Raw genomic sequence first — 22221 nt, forward strand, 5'->3', positions numbered from 1 at the left:
GCAAATATCCTTGGAAGTTTCTGTTTGGCTCTCGGCGAACGAGTGACTCTCTTTCAACTGAAATAGATGAGAGGATGAAGGAGTGAAGGAGAGAGTGGATGGATGAAGGAGTGAATCACTGGATGGATGAATGACTGGGCGGTTGGAGAGATTAATACTAATTTATTGGCTTAATTTCCATGACTGATCTTATTTTCTTGAGCCTAATAAATGCTATAATACATGTTAATGCAATAAATGTTATGTTATTATGACATATTTTGCCTGGAAGTGTAAAAGCTACTTAGATTTAGGCTGCGTTCACACCCAGCATGTTCTGATCGGTTTATCTGAACTCTGCAGCGTTTTCTCCTTTTAGTTTGATTTGTTTGTCCAGGTGAGAACAAGAGAACTGTGTTGCGATTCGTTAGGAGTGACAATGTAATCCAACCCCAACAAAACCACCCCAAAACGCAAGGGATTATGGGTAGAAGGGGACGGATGTTGACATCTGACAGCCAGCAGTTCCTCAGGCTTGGAAAGCCTAGCAGAACAAAATGAAGTCTGGACTGATGCTCATATTCAGCTGTTTCTTCATGTGTTCTTAACTGGTATGAACACCACAGAAGAAGAGACAGACAAGTCCATCATGCTGAGCTGAAGTTACAGGAGCTGGAGTCAGATTTGTTTGATGCAGGATGACAGGCCACCAAAACTCTGTCCAATAAACAAGCTACATCTGAGTCATGTGACTTTTGTTTACAAGCCCTGGTTCTCTTGTAATTGGACACTATGAATCCAAACGAACCAAATACAAAAATGCCAGAAAGTCAACTTTTCCACTTTGGGTCACACCAAAGAAAACAAGATGCATGTTCAGCAATCTTTCTTGTTTCATTCTGGTTTTTATTATTATGCATGTGCACTAATTTGAATACTAATTGGATTCTGTTTTATAAAAGCCATACATAACCCTTGACGACGTTCTTTAGTGGAATTATGGGTACTCGGCTGTACCTTGTACCTAACCCCATCACTGTTGTCTCCGTGATCACAGTAAAGAAAACGGCCTGTTGGGTATTACTGAGTTTCTACATGACATGGATACAGATTTTATTTTCCTCTGAAGCTGCTCAAGGGGAAGATTAGGGGGGAATATACAGTTCAGTCTGATCTGGAGGGTCAAAGTGCCGCTACACTGAAAATTAAACTTGATGTGTTCCCCGTCTCACACATATATCCAGAAACAATAACAAGCCTGTCGCAGTTTCGTATCATTTGGGAGGTGTTAGGAGTTTCTTGTCCTCTGGGTGGTGGCATCTGAGGACACTGAAGCCTTGTGTTGAGTTAATTATGGCTCAATGAAACACAGAAAAATAGCATGGCTCCAAGCTTTGGTGAGAACTGTGGGGAATCTCTCTCACTTTTTCCTCGAAAAAAAACGTGTCTATAGTCTAGTGTTTTAGTTACACAACATGTCTTAACTGCACTTGCATTATATAGTTTTTAAATTGGTCCATTGTTGTAGACTACTAATTTCAGCTGGACAAAATGAAGCAGACAGCGAAACAGCATGGGCCAAACCCTCCATGAGAAACACTGTTGGGGAAAATATAGTTTTTAAGTTTGTTGATTGCTATTTAAAGTTTATTGATTGTTAGAGTGAAGCAGACTTTTCAGGGAGTAAAAATACCAAAGCCTTACAACCAAATATCGGAAGAAACTAAAACTAAAGAAAGAGTTTTGAATAGACCTGGATAGTAAAACTCCCTCTGCCTCCCCCCTTAGTTTTTATTCGTCTTCATTTTTAACGTAGCACTTCTGTCATGACTGATTATTCTAGAGCTACAGGAATATTGTCAGGTTACTCTGGCTGTAACTTTACACTCCTTACTGTTGCCTGTTTGTAATGTCGGTGATCTAGGAATTAAATCTTATTCTGTTGCACTCACTGTAAGTTTTAGCTAAATTTTTAAAATGTAAATCTGAGTGCATAAAGTGGACCTGGGCGGTACAGGTGAGTCAGTGTTGAGACTACATTGAAAGGGGATTATTTATGGATTTATGGATTATAACAAAAAGGGGATAGAATTTATGTGTTTTGAATAAGGGTGAATCTCACTTTTTAGTGACTGGAAAAACCCACAAACCTTTTTTAAAAGAGTGAAGGTGAAGAAGTAGCATTTGAAAATCAATAAATCATTAGCACATTAAAATTGAAACATTAGTATAATTACCGTAAACAAACCAGACCATCATCCAGAAGCCTGCTCTACCAGCCTCTACTCTGCATCCTCCATCGTTTCTCCACCTGGTGGATCTGGAGGGAAATCTGCTGGATCGCTTTACGGCACAAAACAGGAAGAGGTTCTGTTCTTCCAGAGCAAACGGAGCAAGTATCATCCTCATCCTCATTTTCCTCTCTCCAACATCCTCTTTACAACAGGAAGCAACAACATTTTTGGGAAGTCTTTTGAGAAACACTAGCACTAACAATACAACTGGCATGAGATGGAGGCTACCAGTCGTCTCCACCATGGTCTCATTTGTTTACGGTAAATATACCAACAATGATAATGATTTGGGCTATTAAGGTTTAAAAATCATACATGTAGCACCTATAACTTAAAGTGAATTCAACTTTTTAACCTTTCGAGCTGTCTTCCAGCTGCTTTCAGCCAGTCCACACATTTTCTCCAGGAAATTGACTTTTCCAGTTGAAAGTTGACATGGTCACTTAGGTGCTGAGTGAGATTCATGATCCTTCACACCCTTGAAACCCATTACAACCCCCTTACATACCTTCAAAAATACACGGGCGTCACTGAGAAGATAAGCGTTCTTCTTGTAGATGTGTGGTTCAGCTGTCTGACAGCGGCGATGCAGCCTGTTGTTTGATCCGTGTGCGGCGGCGGAGCGGAGAGCGCTTCATCTCGGGAATGAGTTTACAGATGGACCGAACCGCGCTGTATCAACCAGGCTGCGCTCGCTAATGGAGGCTGTCTGCTTTGAGCTGCATGCAGAATGATAGGCTTCACACCGCCTGCAGCACAGGCACAACACTGCTAGATAAGGTGTGTGTGTGTGTGTGAGTGTGTGTGTGTGTGTGCGTGCGCATTCTTCGAGTGACAGTTAGGGAATGAAACTAAATTATAGGACAGTCCTCATGAAAGTGTTGCTACTGTGTGTGTGTGTGTGTGTGTGTATATGGCGGGTAGAGAAATAATGTAAATTAATGCAGTTTCGTCATGTGCGTTGTAATATGAAGTGTGTGTGTGTCTGTGTGTGTGTGTGTTTCTGGAGATGATAACAGGAGAATAGCAGGTTTCTGCTTTAATTAGGTCAACTACCTGTCAGAAATGGTGTGTGTGTGTGTGTGTGTGTGTGTGTGTGTGTGAGAAAGAGAGAGAGAGACCCACAGCATGAGATGATAGATCTCAAGCGGGGGTCATCTTATCAAGAGTCTACTTGCTGCGATATGTGTGTGTGTGTGTGTGTGTGTGTGTGTGTGTGTGTGTTAGCTCACATGTGACAGGCCTTTGAAGAGCCCTCCTGCCACTACCACAGGTGGCTGCTAGGCAACAGATCTGCCAATCATAAGGCCGACGCCCACACATAGAACAGAAACACAACAGAATCCAACTATTCTGCATTCTACTCTATTTATTCAACATCATTCTCATGCTGGACGCAAAGAGAGGAAAGACAGAAGCTGGAAAACAAATCTAGAGCCATAACAGAAATAGCAAAATGATAGAACAGGAAAATCTTTTATTCAGAGTTACTTTCACATTACTTTTGAGTAATATATATTTTTTTATTTCCACCAACAAAGCTGGAAGCAGGTTGTGTTTTCACCGCTCTGTCTGTTAGAAATATATCTAAAAACATATAGATTTGGCTGAAATTTCGCTCTTGGCCCAAGAATCAGTTGATAAGATTTTGGTGGTGATCCAGATCTGGGATTTCTGCCAGCCAGCGTTGTGTTCAGGTGCCGTTTCCTCAGAAAATCAAACCTGGAAGACAAACCATAAACAAATACAAACCGTTACAGAAGCTGCAGCTTTGTAAGTTGTTGTAAACTGTTCAGTGTTGGCGGAGGTTTGTGCTCTACTGAGTGCCTTCTAGGTCACAAATATCTGTAATTAGAATGTATTATATTTTTAGACAACATCACAGAATACAGTTAATTTTTCTCTTTGTATTTAGGATAAATAAAGCCGTTGCAAGTATTCCAGAGCGTTCATTCAAAGAGCTCATTCACCTTCCTAACCTCATTTTTGAATCGTCGATCTTTGGTCACAAGCTCGCTTCTTCAACATCTACACACAGAAATATAAAAGTGTGAACTGGAACCGAAAATGGTTCTCCGGAGTGATGTCATAGAAGAACTGTTTCTAGTTACACAAAGAACCTTTCAAGAACCTTCAAGAACTGGATACAGGTTCTTAATTCTTAGTTATTGGATGGTGGGTGATGGCATAAATGTAGAAAATAACCAAACCCCTCCATAGTTTATATTGTGCAATTGCAAATGAGGCTATACAAGAGCAGATAAACAAAAACACACAATGCAGGTGTCTAAGCAAAGAAGTGCAGAAATGGTTCTTTGTGGAACCAGAAATGGTTCCTCACCGGCTGTTTAGAACCGACAATGGGAAAGCTTTGTGAACTGGATATAGGTTGGATCTCTGTTGAGTTGTAATAACTGGCGATAGAAAGGAGCCATTTATTTATAGGAAAATGTGGCAGGTTGTAACTTTAATGTGTCCTGCGCTGCGGCTCCTGGTTTTCAGCCTGGTGACTAAGAGCTGCTGATGGGTCTCCATGTTTAAGCAGCAGTGATGAGATCAGATCTGACTCATCCTGCCATAAAATAACACGTTTTATTTCTGCTGCTGTGGGGAGGCAGCCGGTGTGAAGAGAGGGGGGGGAGAGACGAGGAGAGGGGGGAGGTGAGAGTTACATTTTTGAAAACGAGGGGAGAGGAGGAGGTGGAGAGAGGAGAGAAGATGGGGAGGGGGGTAGAAAGGAGTCAAAAGGAGGTATGAAAAGGGGGATAATGAAGGGAGAGGGGAGAGGAGGAATGGGGAGGAGGAGGGAAGGATGCTAATGAGGAGAGGGGGAGGTGAGAGTTACATTTTTGAAAACGAGGGGAGAGGAGGAGGTGGAGAGGAAGAGGGGGTGGAGAGAGGAGAGAAGATGGGGAGGGGGGTAGAAAGGAGGTATGAAAAGGGGGATAATGAAGGGAGAGGGGAGAGGAGAGGAGGGACGGGGAGGAGGAGGGAAGGATGCTAATGAGGAGAGGGGGAGGAGGAAATTATTTTCTAATTAACACCGGAGTTCTCCCTCCACACCTCCTCCCCCACACTTCTCTCCATCCTCTTTCCTCTCCTCCTCCCCTTCTTCACTTCTGCTCTTCCTTCTCTGTCCCCCTCTGTCTCCCTCACCCACTCCTCCTCTCCTTCTTTCCTCCCTCTCCTTCCTCTCTCTCCTTTTTCTGCCTCTATCCATCCATCTTGTCTTCCCTCTGTCTACTTCTTTCTCTCTTTCCCTCCCTCTTGTCCTCCCTTCCTTTCTTTTCTCCCTCCCTAATTTCTTCCCCTCTACCCTCCTCCCTTCCATCCTTCCCTCCTCCTCTCTCCCCTCCCTCCCTTTTTTCTCTCTCCCTCTCTTTTCTTCTCTGCTTCTTCTCTCTCCCTATCCTGTTCTCTCTCTTTTCCTCTCTCCTCCCTCCCTCTCTTCTCTCCTCTCCCTCCTTCCTTCGTTTCCTTCTGCACCCTCTTCTTCCCTATTCCCTCCCTTCCTTCTTTCACTCCCTAGTTCCCTCTCTCCCTCTCTACCCTTCGTGTCCCCTTCTTTCATTACTTGTATCCCTCCTTCCTTCCTATCTACCTTCCTTACCCTCACTCTCCATCCCCCTCCCATTTTTCTCTCTCCCTCCCTCTCTCTCGCCCTCCCTCACCCTTTACCTCTCTATTTCCCCCTCCCTCTTCCATCCTTCCATCCTTTCGCCTCTTCCCTTTCCTTCCTTCACTCCTTGCTCCCTAATTCCTTCTCTCTCCCTATCCTCCCTGTACAATTCCTTCTTTCCTTCCTTCCTTCCTCCCCTCTCTCCCCTATTCCTCCTCCCCTCTCTCCTCCTTCCTTTACTTCCTTGCTTCCTTCCTTTCCTCCCTCTCTACCTCCCTGTATCCTTCCTTGCTTCCCTTCTCTTCCTCTCCCTTCCTTCTCAGCCTCTCCTCTCCTCCTCTTTTCTCTCTCCTCCTCCCTCTCTCCTCCTCCTCCTCCTCCTTTCTCCCTCTCTCCTCATCCTCCTCCCTCCCTCCCTCTCCTCCTCCTCCCTCTCAGGTTGAAGCAGGTTGTTATTCATCTCTTCTCCTCTGGGTTTTTACCGACAGACTGACGCTCTCAGTACTGAAACCGGGAGGAGAAAGAGATGGAAGGGGGGATGGAGGGGATTAAGGAGGGAAGGAGGGAAGGAAGAGGAGGTGGAGTGGGCAAGGAGAGGACAGAGGAAGATATGGAATTGGGGAGCAAGAAAGGAAGAAAGAAAGGAAAGAGGGAGGGGGGAGGAAGGGAAGGAGGAAAGGCAGGGAAAAGATGGCAGGAAGGAAGGATGGAGAGAGGGAAGTAAGCAAGGAGAGAGGGAGAAAGGGAAGGGATTATGGCTCCAAGGGGTTAGGGAGGAGGGGATTGGAAGGAACAGAAGATGGGGAGGGGGAGAAGGAATTAGGGAGCAAGAGAGGAAGGGAGGGAAGGAAGGAGATGGGGAAGACAGAGGAAAGGAGTGGCAAGGAGGCAGAGAGGGAGATAGGGAATAAGGGAGCGAGAGAAGGAAGAAAGGAAAGAGGGAGGGAGGATGGGGAGAGGGAGGTAAGGAAGGAAGGAAGGAAGGAAGGAAGGAAGGAAAGAGGATGAGTGAGAGAAGGCAGGAAGGGAGGAGAGAGCAAAAGGAAGGAGGGAGGAACGGGGAAAGGAGAATGAGAGAGGGAAAGAAGGATTTAGGGAGTGAGAGAAAGAAGGAAGGAATGGAGGAGAGAGGAAAAGGAGGAAGGAGGGAGGAGAGAGGGAAAGGAGGAAGGAGGGAGGAAGGAAAGGAAGGGAACGAGTGACAGTTAGGGAGAGAGGGAGCTGTAAAGTTTTCGCTCAATATTTCAAAACCAAAGTTATATTTAGCCTAAAACCCCACCAGTATCTTCTCCATAACAGGCACACATTACTGTATTCTGGTTATACAACAGTAGTTTGGAATGAAAATCTTCTCCCGGATAATAAAGTGGAGCAGATTTATAACAGGGATGAAACTTTAATGTTGGAACGACCTTCCAGTTCCCGTCCTGACAGGACGACACAAAATATCCTCCTCATTCAATATCCTCTTCCTCCACTATCCTCCTCCTCCTCTATCCTCCTCCTCCACTTTCCTCCTCCACTATCCCCTTCCTCCACTATCCTCCTCCTCCTCTATCCTCCTCCTCCACTGTCCTCCTCCTCCACTGTCCTCCTCCTCCACTATCCCCTTCCTCCACTATCCTCCTCCTCCACTATCCTCCTCCTCCACTATCCTCCTCCTCCTCTATCCTCCTCCTCCACTATCCTCCTCCTCCTCTATCCTCCTCCTCCACTATCCTCCTCCTCCACTTTCCTCCTCCTCCACTATCCTCCTCCACTATCCTCCTCCTCCACTATCCTCCTCCTCCACTTTCCTCCTCCTCCACTATCCTCCTCCTCCACTATCCTCCTCCACTATCCTCCTCCACTATCCTCCTCCTCCACTTTCCTCCTCCACTATCCTCCTCCTCCACTATCCTCCTGCACTATCCTCCTCCTCCTCTATCCTCCTCCTCTATCCTCCTCCTCCACTTTCCTCCTCCACTATCCTCCTCCTCCACTATCCTCCTCCACTGTCCTCCTCCTCCACTATCCTCCTCCTCCACTATCCTCCTCCTCCACTATCCTCCTGCACTATCCTCCTCCTCCTCTATCCTCCTCCTCCACTATCCTCCTCCTCTATCCTCCTCCTCCACTATCCTCCTCCTCCACTATCCCCCTCCTCCACTATCCTCCTCCTCCACTATCCTCCTCCTCCACTGTCCTCCTCCTCCACTGTCCTCCTCCTCCACTATCCCCCTCTGCTGTCATCTTCCTCCACTGTCCCCCTCCTCATCTATCCTCCTCCTCCACTATCCCCCTCCTCCACTATCCTCCTCCTCCACTATCCTCCTCCTCTACTATCCCCCTCCTCCACTATCCCCCTCCTCCACTGTCCTCCTCCTCCACTGTCCTCCTCCTCCTCCACTATCCTCCTCCTCTGACACGCTCCAAAGAAAAAAGATCCTTTCTATTTCACTCCATATCATATTTCTCTTATTTCTTTTCCTTGCATTTTTATTACTATTCACAGGAACATTTGTTCCATCTGGGAGACTTTCAGTTGCATCAGAAATCACAAATCTCCTGTCAGCCACGTCTGGTTCCATCATGGAGGTCCAGTGGAGAATCGGCTTTGTGGAAATAATGTCAAAATATATAGAAACCAGGCTAGAGAAAGAGATGCCTACTTGAAAAAGCTTGTTGCATTAAATCCAGTAATGTTATAAGTAAAAGTGAATGGTCTGATAAGGTGGATTTGTTTCCAAATTTAGGCTGCAAGACTGTAAATATTCAGTGTTTCCTCCAGAGTTTTCTTCTTGTCAGGGTGGAAAAGCTGTGAAGCTCGGAAACTTTTAGACCATCATGTGACACTGAAACTCTCCCACTCTGTGAGTCTGATTGAGCCTTATATGTTTGAATTAGGGCCATCTAAGAATTCGTTCACCAATGTAGGAAAAAGATTAATCAATGAGACTACATAGCTACCACATATCAGAATAAGACTTTCATATTTTGCACTGGGTGTGCATAAAAACTTTGATTGACTATTGTGGTCCACGTCATCAATAGCAGATGTCCATTTTTGATGATGGAGTAGCAAATAAACTGGCATCCCACTTTCCCTCGCTCCCTCCTCTCCTCCACTTCATTCCTCCCCTCGTCTCCTCCAAGTTACTTCCTGGTAGGAGAGGAGTGGAGGAGGAGGAGTGAAAAAGCTTTGGGACGCAACCTAGGAAATTAAACTAATTCTATTGTTGCACTTATTGTAAGTCACTCTGGATAAGGAGGCCAACTTAAGGCCTGAAATGTATTTCTGAAAAAGAGAGACAGATGATGACGGAAACTCACAAAACTGCAATTTTGCTATTTTTTACTTTTCCTCCTTTCCATATTCATTCAGTAGTTGAGTGAGTATCTGGACCCTTAGGTGCTTGAAACTTCCAATATATTTTCCAATATCCTTTTCTTCATTTATGGAAAAACTTAACTTCTGTGCAGATACATGGTTTTTGTTCGACTATAAATTTTCCCCTAAAGAGGCTTCATAGCAGGATGACAAACCATGGAGCGCAGCCAGAGTGGAGTATTGGTTAGACTGAGCTCAGCGGAGAGCTTGAGGCATTTAAATCCATGTTGAAAGAAAAACTACAGACCTGCTCTTCCTTCATCAAACATTAAACAGCCTGTATTTAGGTGGCAAACACACAGCTGAAGCCTCTCTCCAGCCGAGAGGGGTAAGTGTGCCAATTACGGTTTTAAATCTCCTCGTTTTGGTCTGACACCGAAATAAAGGCATTTCAATTTCGGATGAAAGAAAGCAGAGTGCCTTGGTTTTCTTTCAAAACCATTTTGCATGTATTGCATTCTGAAAACCATTCAGATGAATAATGCAGCGTGTGTCAGAACAGCGGAGTCACCCCACAGCCTCCGTCATCGGCTGGAAAAGTACATCATGACAGCTTCCCCACTGAATCACGTCCTGTCTGCCGTTTCTGCCTCCGCTTCTCACTCTAATTTGCTCTCCTGAAATAAAAATAAAACCATAAAAAAAAACGCTCTCTTTACCTTTTGTTTTTGTTTCTCTAGCTCTATTCTCACGGGAATATTATCTGGGTGCTATGACTCTGACCCTTGACCTCCTGACTATTGGTTCCTTTTGATGTTTGTGATCTCAGAACTGAAGCTCATTCGACTGTTGCATTCATTGTAAGTTGCTCTAGATAAGAGTGCCAACCAGGGGCGTGTCTAAGGGGTGGCCTGGGGCGGCAAGGGCCACCCCTGAAATCTGACCGGCCGTCCCAGGTGCCGCCCCAAAATCCTTAGTGGATTGGCTGATGGCCATGTTAGAGGTGGGGCCATCAAGCCAGCGCATAGTTTTTTTGTTGTTGTTGTTGTTGTTTTTTGTTCAAAACTACGCTCCTGTGTTGCAATGGTTCCCGCCGGTGTTCCAAGCAATGCCCTAAAGCAACAGGAAGCAAAGAGAAAACTAAACCAAGGGATCTTTTAATGTGACAAAAGGATGTCTGACCAAACTGAATGGCAAACATAAACGCAGCACCTGAAGATAAAAACCAAGAGGTAATGTTGGTAGCCTACATTTTTTATATGCATACAGTAGATAGTGATGCGTGGAAATATTATGGATCATTCTGGTTATTTTCAATCTGGGCCATGTGTTCAAAATTTCATCGCTTAATTCAGTGATTCTCAACCTTCTTCATATCATGGACCCCCATTTGATTAGATGTTTTCTCTCAGACCCAAATCTGAGAATATTTTTATCATTAGATACGATTTTGTCCAGAATTCCATGACTGTCTGTCTTGTAGGCAGATTGTCAACATTATAAGCAACTATACTTTTCCTCCACTACAATTTAAGAATTTAAGTTTATTCCATGTTTTTTTCTCTTTATTTTCTATTGGTTGTAATTATGGGTTGTGTCAGAGTCACATTTTCGAATGTCACCCCCTATTGCAGAGTTAATATACCTATCTACGTCAAACCCCAGCAATATATTAAGACTTCTTTTAGAGCTGCATTATATGAGTAAATTATTTTGGACTAAAATGTCAACTGGATGAGATAAATGTAGAGTAACATGGAAGCTCCACTTCCATTTCCTCCGAGTTTGATCGTTTAGGAGAGACAGAAGAGAAGGCCATTTTTAACAGCATTTAAATAGAAAAAACACACAAACAATCGATAATCTAGTTACACATACACTATTGGCTGTAGTGGAACTTAGAAATCTCTACAGAAATAAAACTATACTCTCCTTCATGTCCCCAGGCAGCACATTACTTTAGATATCATTGTTGATATCTTTTATTGAGAAGGCAAAGGGTTTGGGGGAATTTGGGGGATGTAAGGGGGGGGGGGGGGTTGGAAATGGATGTAGGGGGGTTGTGTGTATGTGTGTGTGAGCACAGGTGTCAATGTGTTCACACTGAAGAATTGGAGGATTTGTTGGAATCTTAGATGGAAGTCGACTCCATCTTGTCCTCCTTGTTCTTTTTCTCCTTGCGTTTCGAAGTAAGGGCATCAGCGAGTCTACGCAGCAAGCTACGCTTCTTCTTCTTTTTCTTCTTCTTCTTCTTCTTCTTCTTCTTCTTCTTCTTCTTCTTCTTCTTCTTCTCCAAAAGCTCATTGATGTCCCTCTCCAGAACAGCAATCTTATCCATCATTAAGCTTTCTCTTTTCCCACTCTCGGTCTTTCTCCTCCAGGGCCTTTTGTGCCTTTTCTTGGGCCTGTTCCTGGTCCTGGACTGGGGCCTGTGGACCTGGGACCCTACAATTCATTTTATTGTTCTCTCAAGTGTTGTCGTAATTTTAGATTACATCAGATTATATCCAGATCCATTGTTTTCCCCACATATGGCAAATATGAATGGGATTGTTGGCTCCCATTTGTCAATCATTATGTTCTTAAAATGGGTGAAATAATGTAAGTAGAAATGATATGTGATGAAGTTATCACATATTTTAACACATTGAAGAAACTCTTTTGCTAACAGCTGTGTTATCCTTGCTTCACACAGCCACAGAATGAGAATCCACCTCAATAAATAAAGAAATGAATAATAGAAGCAAAAATAGTCAATATTAGCGTTGGATGTCGTCAAATTTAATCATTTTACATCCCTATTCATTCTCACTGAAATGGGGCAGGAGCCAGAAAATGATGTCACGCTTGGGAATATAATGGAATATGGGTTTTATTCCAGATGACGCATCATTTGTATTTTTCTAATGCTGAACAGTGTGTGGGTGTGTGTGTGTGTAGCGTTTCCCTTTTCAGCTGTCACTCCTGGTTCTATTCTCAGCGTCAGTACTAGAGCCTCCGATGGTTTGAAAATGTCTCTTTTCTCATATTCATTTGCTTCTGTCTAAACCAACAGCTCCCAAAGTGCCACTGCAGGGGGAAATTGTTTAATTTCACTATTCACTTTACTGACATGACGTCTATATTTGATTCACGTCACACTCAGAGTGGGAAACCTTACGTGGAAGAAAGCGAAGCCGATGCAAACACAGCCAAACTCAACCGGTGTTTGGACAAAAAAAATGTTAAATATGCACCATACTTATTCTTCGATATCCTTCGGTTCCTTGGGACAAAACCTCATCAAATGGGGCTTTGTGGTCTAATGTGCATTTATTTTGGGGTTGTAACTAGGGATGGGACGATGTATCTAAATTCAATATATCACAACACAAAAATGTGACAATATGTATCGTGAGGCAGGAAAATGAATGGTGATATTAACTCCATTTTATTCTGCTGTAGTAATCACAAATGAGACGCTTGACCATCACAGTTTCACAAGCTCTCCATCCAAATTATATTATTGTCACTTTGTAATGACATTTTGAAATTGTTGTTTACATTCTAGCAAGACAACGCCATCGCTAGAAAGATGCACAGTCAGACTTTGTTGGCGTTGAACTTTTATTTAATGCATCGTATCGTAATTGTATTGAATCTTGAACCACATATCTCGTATCAAATCGTATCGTGAGATAAACATATCATCCATCACTAGTTAACTTGTATAACACAGTTATACAAGTATTGAAGATACGCAGGAACACAGACAACAGGTGCAGTCAATGGATGGTCCTGTATTCAACCCTTTCTGGAGCCAGAGGAAGTAATGCAGTCTCTTCTTATTCTTCTCAGTTTCTTTAGTAAGAAGATCTCATAGCTGCTTCTCTCTCAAGACTCCTCTGCTATTGACGCAAACAGAAGGAAATAATATAGAACAGGGTTAATGGGGTTCAGGTGCAGCTCGTCTTATCAGGCCGCTCTTCTTGTCTCCCAAGAAACACTCCATCCATCCTACTTGTTACAGAGGCCCTCGATGTGAAGAGAAGAAGAAAAAGACGAGAAGAGGAAGACAGAGAGGAAGGGAAAACGAAAGCGAGAGAAAAACAGGCAGAGATCGAGAGAGAGAGAGAGAGAGAGAGAGAGAGAGAGAGAGAGAGAGAGAGAGAGAGAGCCATCTGTGGCAGCGTTTCCTGAATCACAGCTTGTTAGACGCTGCGTCAGTCTTTGAGTAATCGCTCTTATTTCCAAGGTCCATATTTAGCGTTTCAGCCACACATCTCTCTACCTTCAAGACTTTGGGTGAAAAATGATTCCAAATAATCCTCCGCAATCACTTAAACAGAACTTCCCTCGTGAACTCATTTCAAAAATCCCAAACAATGAGCGTTTGAAGCAGAGCGAGCCAAGCGTGAGCCTTGAGGATGTTTCTTTGTACTGTAAATGCGGTGGGAGGGGAGGAAGCGGCGCCGCAAAGCAGCTAATTTGTAACTTCAAACTTTGTTCTAGGGAGCCAATTTGCGTCTTGATGTATTCAGGATTGAGGACATTTAATAAGGCTTTGTAACTTGTTAGAGGTGCAAATGAAGTCGTCCAGAATCCAAAGTGAGAGAGTTTGAAACATGTGACACACAGATATCACAAACTGTTTCCTGGCATGGAAGAGAAAACTCATTATGGAATGTTACTTGAAGTTGTTAGCCGTCCAAATATCTTTGTTTATAATGACAGACACACACACACACACACACACACACCTGCAAAACCATATGCGAACACAAACACACACACACATATTCAAACACACCCATACAAGCATTCCCAGATGCAAACACACACACACGCACACAAACATTAAAACAAACACACGCAGTCTCTTGTCACATGCAAACACACACACAAAGTAATATTGACACACTCACGTTTTAAGAAGAAAAGATACATGAACACACACACACACACACACACACATTTAAACATCCACACAAACATACATGCACACACACACAGAGACATGCGTGAACACACACGTTGAAACACAGACAGTGTATCAGTGTCACCCACAAACAAAAACACACACACACACACTCACTGAAACACACGGTGTCTCCGTCAACAATCAAACACACACACATAAACACACACACGCGCACACATTTTCACATGCAAAGAAAAAATACATGCATAGACAGATGTGTGTGTCTCTCTCTCTCTCTCTCACTCTCTCACACACACACACACACACACACACACAGCACATTGCTCCCTGCTGGCTGGTTGTCAGTCAGGACAGCTGGAGAGGAATATTAACATGGACAGATGGAGGAGAGAGGAGGGGAGAAGATAGAAAAGATAGAAGAGCGAAAGAGAGAGAGGATGAGAGGGAAGACAAGGACAGAGGTGGGAGAGAGAGAGAGGTTGAGAAAGAGTGAGACTGAGTAGGAGAGAGAGAGAGAGGGGGATAAGAGGAGAGAGATGAGAGGAAGACAGCTATAGGCCTCGTAGGCGGAGTGCAAATGTGAATTTTATGGCTTGTTCGACGCCAAACTATTTCTCACAACAGGAGAGCAGGTGCAGATTAGTAGATATTCAGTAACAAAGGGAATAACAGGCACTCAGAAAAATGTTTCAAAGTTTTCCATGCCAAGCACCAGGCATTAGAGGAATTAGGACACAGTTTCAGGACAGGAGAAGCTTTTCATCTCTTTTTGTTTAAACCCAATTTGTTGGTTTTCCTCCTCTGCGGTTCTTAAAATAGCTCCTTTGACATTCAGATTCCATGAATTTTATCGCCTCGCTCAGTGTGAGGAAGCGGCGTTGGAAATGGAAATACGATTTTAATACCAGAACAGCGAAGTCTATAAAATCTGAATCACTTTATTTGCCGAGCACAGTTACGCCCGGGGCCGATTTCTGCTTAGATTTGCCCGACAATCAGAGGGGAAACCTGATCGGAGGCTTGATGCTCAGTGAAGATTATCTGGTAGTATGAGGAGTTTACAGTTTCAGTTTTAGCAGACTGTGTCGCAACGCTAATATCAAACATGTTTAAAATTTACGACCTGACATCTGCAGGGTCCTGAAAAAATGTCTGCAGTGTCTACAAGTATCGACTCGGCACTCTTGGATTTGATATTCCCCCTTCTCTGTTGGTCCCATGGAGAGAGAGTGTCCCGTCAGTCAGCCTGGCTCCACCTGCTCCCTCTTACTCTACTGCACAACCTCCAGCTAAATATCAAATCCAAGAAGTCGATACTCGTGTCCTTGAGAAAGTTCTTCCCGGGTCGTCTTGGAGAGAACGATCTTCTCATGAAAGAGCACAGAGAAGCTAAGTCTCCGTCCGACGCATCATCGGCTGGCAAGTAAACGTGTGAGATCTATTTCCGTCCTCTCGTTCTTTTGTTTTGGAATCGTGCTTCGGAGGTTAGATATTATGTAAAAAGCAGCCATGGAGGACACAAGAAGGCCTCTGTCTCCAATAATGCAGCATGGCGGTGCTGAGGAACCTCACTTCCTGAGCTTCAAACTGGCCAATAGAAAGTCAACGGGTCACTTTGTCCAATAGTTTCTACAGTGTATGGTGTTACACAATAGAACCAAATTTGTGCGCTGTAAAACAAAACTCTAGTGTCTCTCACCTGGCTTCTTACTGTACCACACCATTCCTGGTAACTTCTGACAGTTGAAACAGGAACAGAACATGATTTTTCCAAACAGTTCCACTTATGGATGGAGCAGAAACGGCAGTATAGTTCTGCAGTCATGCAGTAAAGAGGCTCCATCTGTAAGTTTATTTTTATATCACAAAGCATGTGTCAAAGGAGAACAGGTCTATCTAGATCAATCAACAATCGCAAAACAAAATGTTACAAAACAGAATGCAACAAAATAAAACACAAGGAAACAAAGAACAAGTCACAAAATAGCATGTTGGAAAGACATTTTTTTTTTTTACCTAATAGTAAAATTGAAGCGACACTATTGTGTGTCTGACTTTCTTTTCAGCTCTTCCTGACAGATTCAGAGCATCAACGAGCCGACAGGTTCTGCAGGAGGAGAGGGCATCCTGCTGAGGGTGTGTGTGTGTGTGTGTGTGTGTGTGTGTGGAGGGTGGGGGTGTTAGCTGTCACACACTGCAAAAAGACACACATACTGTAGACACATGCACACATAGACATGCATACACACCACACACACACACACTTGCATGCACAAATATGCACAGAATTCAGACACACACACATCTTAAGTTGCGCTATGTTAGCCGCCATGAAACACTAAAGTTCTTCAATGACAAGCCTTTCATCTCACTGTACTTCATTGAGTTTGGCAAGTCTTAAACACACACACACACACACACACACACACACACACACACACAGACACAGACACTCTCTCTGTCTCTCTCTCTTTCTTGCCCGCTAACTTTTTATCTTTCTGTCCCTTCTTCAGAACTAATTAATCTTAGTCAGTTTCTTCAGATGTGTGCGATTGCGCCGATTGTTCCTGCTCTGCCCATATTAGGAAGACTCCTCCTGATTAGCATATTATTAGCATACTCCGAGCAGACGAGCAGCATCCAGCGGATCCGCTCTGCTCCTCTGATGGATCTGCATCAGAAAAGAGGCTGTGCAGTCTGCAGATATAACAGATATCTGTGGCAGGTGTGGGATGTAGCAGAGAAGACAAAAGCACAAAGAAGTGACAGCGTTTCTAACAAAATGTACAAATATCGGGATTTTCCTCTCATCCATCCATTTATGCTTACAGCAAAACTGTCAGAGATCAATAGGGGGAGGGCAAAAAACAGAGAGAAAGAGTCATTACAAGAGGGGAATAATGGCAACTAAGTAGATGAACGATAAAAAGAGAAATAAAATCAACATGTCAGCATCTATTCAGGCCCAGAGGAGCCTGAAAAACCACACTGAATACATGTGAAACCTTACAGCACCTTTTTTCAGCAGATGCCAAACAAAAGGGAAAAAATAGTTCCACGGCTTTAGTAAGAAATTGGTGGATATTTGCGGTGTTTAGAGGCATTTGTAACACAGTGGTGGATGATTGTGGAATTTATAACTGCTTCGCCATTCCTACAATCCACTTCCACTGAAATACTGAAATTTTTAAGTTTCTTGAAGTAACTTTTGTTGTGTGGATTATACATATCTTAAGTCATGTTCTGTGATAAGTTTGCCGATAAGCAAGAAAACATTTAACTGCCACAATTTTCAATGGAGTTTGACTTGATGTTCTCTCCCAACTAAAAGAGACAGGGAGAATGACATGTATTGTAGTATGGGCCACACTAACTGTATAGTATAGTATAGTATAGTATAGTATAGTATAGTATAGTATAGTATAGTAAGTATACAGCAGCATGTGTGTAAAATATCAACATGCTACATGACAAATTCGACATACCACGTTCAGGCAATGTTAAAGTAGAACACATTTTCACTCTTCCATATTCCAGGTCGTTTTTTTCAGGTGATTAAACCTGGAAAACAGTTTTTAACGCTCTGGTCTCAGTATGGTGATGTTGGTGGAAATGTTCCCTTTCAAACCTTTTTTAAATTCAATGTAAAACTCTAAAACGGTCTGTTGGTTACCAGGCACTACACAGAATTTGGACATGCAAAGCTGAAAAATGACAGGCTGCAGAAGAGAGAAGGAGGAAGAGAAAAGGCTGCAAAAAGAGATGAGCGAGCGTTTGTAAATTCACACCAACACATCCGTAAATCAAAGGGAAACACAGATATTGATAACACACATCTGTGTGTTACCAACTGATTTGTTGAAGGAACTAAAGAAATGAAAGAGGAGGATCGATTATCTGTCACACAATCTGAATCATCATGAGAAAAATCGGTAACAAAAAAAATCCCCATTTATTTTATATCTGAGAGATGTTAGATATCAAAAATGAATGGGCTCTAGTGCTGGCAGGGTAGCAGACACACACACACACACACACACACACACACACACACACAAACAAAAACAAGGTTCATCTGCCACTAGTAATACAGAAGCAGGAGCTGTGCCTAGACCCTCCTGAGCTCTCATTAAAATATGAGACAAGTTTAAAAACAGAAGAACAACACATCTGACGAACAAGGAAATAGAAAACTGTCTGGAAAAATAATTCCCAAAGCACTACACTATAAACACACACATACACACGATGGGCCTCATTCACGAAACGTGTGTACAATCAGATTTGATGTTATTGTGTACTTTGGAGCATTTCCATGAACATTTCTGCATTTGTACATTTTTTTCTTACTTGAATTTGTTCTTTGGTTCGATCAGAAGTTTGTTTGGATGTGTGAGTGGAAATAGACTGAAGAGGTTTCTACTTAGATAGTTTTATTCTTTATGCAAAGTTACTTTACATAGTTACAGACCTCATATTAACATCAAAATGTATATGAACGCATTTCCAAGCCTAAATAGGCTGCTGATAATATCCATATTAACAAAGCTATATGAATCAATTCACAGCATAGATTGATCAAAGTGATTAGGAATATAAAGACCCACAAGCGTGCAGCCAAACCCGACAATGGAGCGTTTGCTGTTATTGGAGCGGCCATGAGGACATGCTGATATCTGAGAGAGATGAACGGCTCATGATGCACTTCAGACGACTGAGGGAAATTCTCCTGGAGAACAAAAAGGTCCCCGTCTGTCCCTCCATGTGTCCCGCCGCTGTCTGCTCACCTCGGGACGGTCCAGAGGGAGACAGGTGACCGGCCATCTGTCAGCCACATGCTCCCAAATGCAGCGGATGTATCATTAAGCTGGCAGCTTAACCCTTCACACCCAGACTTTCCCCTTACATTTCCCCTTAAGTAGCTTCAAAGTCAGTAAAAACATTTTTTTCTTTTCCATACAGTACAACAATGGAATTAAAACAATTTGGTTGAGGTTAGGGAAAGGCTTTGTTCATGGTTAAATAAGAAAAACTTCAGCTAAAAATTCTAACTTCACTCACAGCAGTATAGTCCTTCACATAAACCTTTCATAATGGGAAAATGAATTCCTCTCACGTTTTGTGCACGGAGCAGATATTTACATTTTAAGACTTAGTGCTTATTTCACAAAATTTCAGGAGATCAGGCTGGCAGACGCACACTGGACTCTTCATCTCTTCATTTAGTTTACTGACGTCACCTTGCAGCGAAGTCTTCACAATTCAAACAGTTGCCTCTCGCTGCCATTTGAGGCCGTCAACGTGCAGAAACAACTGCCTTGTGCAACTTTAAAGTGTGCGATGTGTTGCTTCTCTCTTGCATGAATCCAGAATTATCTCTATTATCGTTTAGTTAAAAACACTATGAATAAATCAGACTTATCTAAGCATCAACATGAAGTCAGAAACATAACGACCTCATCAACAGACAGTCAGTAGAATATTAACTCTGTGGCAGTAGAAACTCCCACAGTGGGCTAATTGACAGTATAGCCTGCAGCAAGATGGCTCTCATGTATACAGCCCAGCATATAGGATGACAGAGTACATACACACACACACACACACACACACACACACACACAAACACACACACACACACCCCTCGCGCTCATTTTATGTACTTACACATCTCATATGCTGCATAAATACGTTAGCACACCAATGTACAGATGTGCAGATAATATAAAGGATATGCATCATTATTTACCCCCCCCCCCCCCCCACACACACACACATATAGTATCAATGACAGAAATGCACACACATGTTCTATATAGACTCGTACACATCCACTCTCCTTCTCTCACACACACACTCAAACATACACACACACACCCGTATGAATACACAAGTGCACACACATCCATACACAACACACATGCATAATTATTTACACCTATGTACACATACACACCATAGCATTAATGGCAGAATACATACAAACTGTACAGTCACACAGACACACAGACACACACACACACACACACACACACACACACACACACACACAGAACAGCATCTATGGCAGAAACTACACATTCTGTGCACACATATTATACACTTTACAGACTAAAACACACTCTTACACAAACACCAGTGTCCTCAATGTCAAAGCACACGCCCTACTAGTTAACCTGTGTGTGTGTGTGTGTGTGTGTGTGTGTGTGTGTTCTCTGCTGTGTGTGAAGCAAGCCGGGGGCCCAGTTAGTGTTTTTATATGGAATAATTAGAGAGAGATGAATGGCCTCACGCGCGGCGCTACTCTCTCCTAATTGGCCGGCTTGTTAGCGAAGGCAAAAAGCAAACAATCTGCATGTTAATCTGCACAAATCAGACACCACAGAAGAAGAACTGGTTTATACAACTGATTGAGAGAGAGAGAGAGAGAGAGGGGGGTGGGAGAGAGGGAAGGAGGGACAATGGGAGACAGAGGTTTGGGGGAGAGAGAGCGATGGAGAGACGGAGGTTGAGAGAATGATAGAGGGAAGAGCGAGGGAGAGAGAGAGGAAGAGAAAGAGGGAGGGAGGGAGAGAAGAAGAATGAGGAGCAGGGGAGGGAGGAAAGAAAATAAGGGAGGAGAGAGAAAGGGAGAGGTGGCGAGAGAGAGAGTGATGAGAGAGGGAGGTTCAGAGAGGGATAGAGGGAAGAGAGAGAGGGGAAGAGATAGAGATGGAGAGAGGGATGTTGAGAGGGAAAGAGAGGAACGAAAAAAGGGAAGGAGGGGAAAAGGGGGAGAGAGATGGAGGGTGACAGGAAGAGAGAGAGAGAACGATGGAGAGAAAGAGGGAGGGATGGAGAGAAGAAGACAGAGGAGGTGGAGGAAAGCAGAAGGAGGAAAAGAGGGAGAGAGGGAGGGTGGGGAAAAGAGAGAGAGAAGAAGAAAGAGGAAGCGAGGGAGAAAGGAGGGATGGAGAGAAGAAGAGAGAAGGGAGGGAGGTTGGGAGGAGAGAGGGAGAGGTAGAGAGAAGGGAAAAGAGATAGAGCAAAGCAAGGAGGGGAGAGGAGGGAGGAAACGAGAGAGGGATGGAGGGAGAGAGAGGAAGACAGAGGGAGAAGAAGGGACTGAAAAGGAAGAGAGAGAGGAAGAGAGAGGGAACAAGGAAAGGGAGTAAGGGAGAAAGAGATAGCGGGGAGACGAAGAAAGAGAGAGAGACGGAGGGGAGGGCTGGAGGAAGGAGAGAGGGAGAGGAGACCGAGGGAAGGAGGGAGCGAGGGAAGAAGAGAGAGAGTGTAGTTGGAAAGAGAGATTATTTTAAACTTCACTGACGACTCACATACTGCTAGATCCAAAATAATAAAAAAAAAATATCAGCAGCAAGAACACGATAGAGAGACAGAAGAGAGAGAGAACGTGAAACAGGAAGAGGAAGAGAAAAAGAGAGAAAGACAAGGTCACTCTGAGAAGAACAAATGATCATTTTATTGGCTGTTTCTCACACAGAAAATAACATCATTGGCAACTCAAGGACGAGCAGGCCTCTACGGAAGCCCTGAGGGGACAAAATGGGGGGAAAAAACATATCGGAGGGGGGTAAAAATAAATTGCATTTTGGAAGTTTTCCCCTCGCAAACTACTAAGATTTTATATTTGCACAGAAGAGTTTGTGGCCCACGAATCAGCCTGAAGGACGGCGTGAATCTGAAGCTCATCCATCAGCACATACATCGTCTCCATGACAGCGACGACCCTGAGGACTTTGGAAGTAAACGCTATAAGGCGGCAGCCGTCCGTTCAGCCAATCAGATGCATTCCTACGTTTGTCCGTTCAGCCAATCAGATGCATTCCTACGTTTGTCCGTTCAGCCAATCAGGTGCATTCCTACGTTTGTCCGTTCAGCCAATCAGGTGCATTCCTACGTTTGTCCGTTCAGCCAATCAGATGCATTCCTACGTTTGTCCGTTCAGCCAATCAGATGCATTCCTACGTTTGTCCGTTCAGCCAATCAGATGCATTCCTACGTTTGTCCGTTCAGCCAATCAGATGCATTCCTACGTTTGTTTTGGAAAAAATAGCGGTGAACACACACAGAATCTTCATCTTAACAAGTTGCTTAG

This window comes from Centroberyx gerrardi, chromosome 6 (genome assembly GCF_048128805.1).
Source record: "Centroberyx gerrardi isolate f3 chromosome 6, fCenGer3.hap1.cur.20231027, whole genome shotgun sequence".
Lineage (NCBI taxonomy): Eukaryota > Metazoa > Chordata > Actinopteri > Beryciformes > Berycidae > Centroberyx > Centroberyx gerrardi.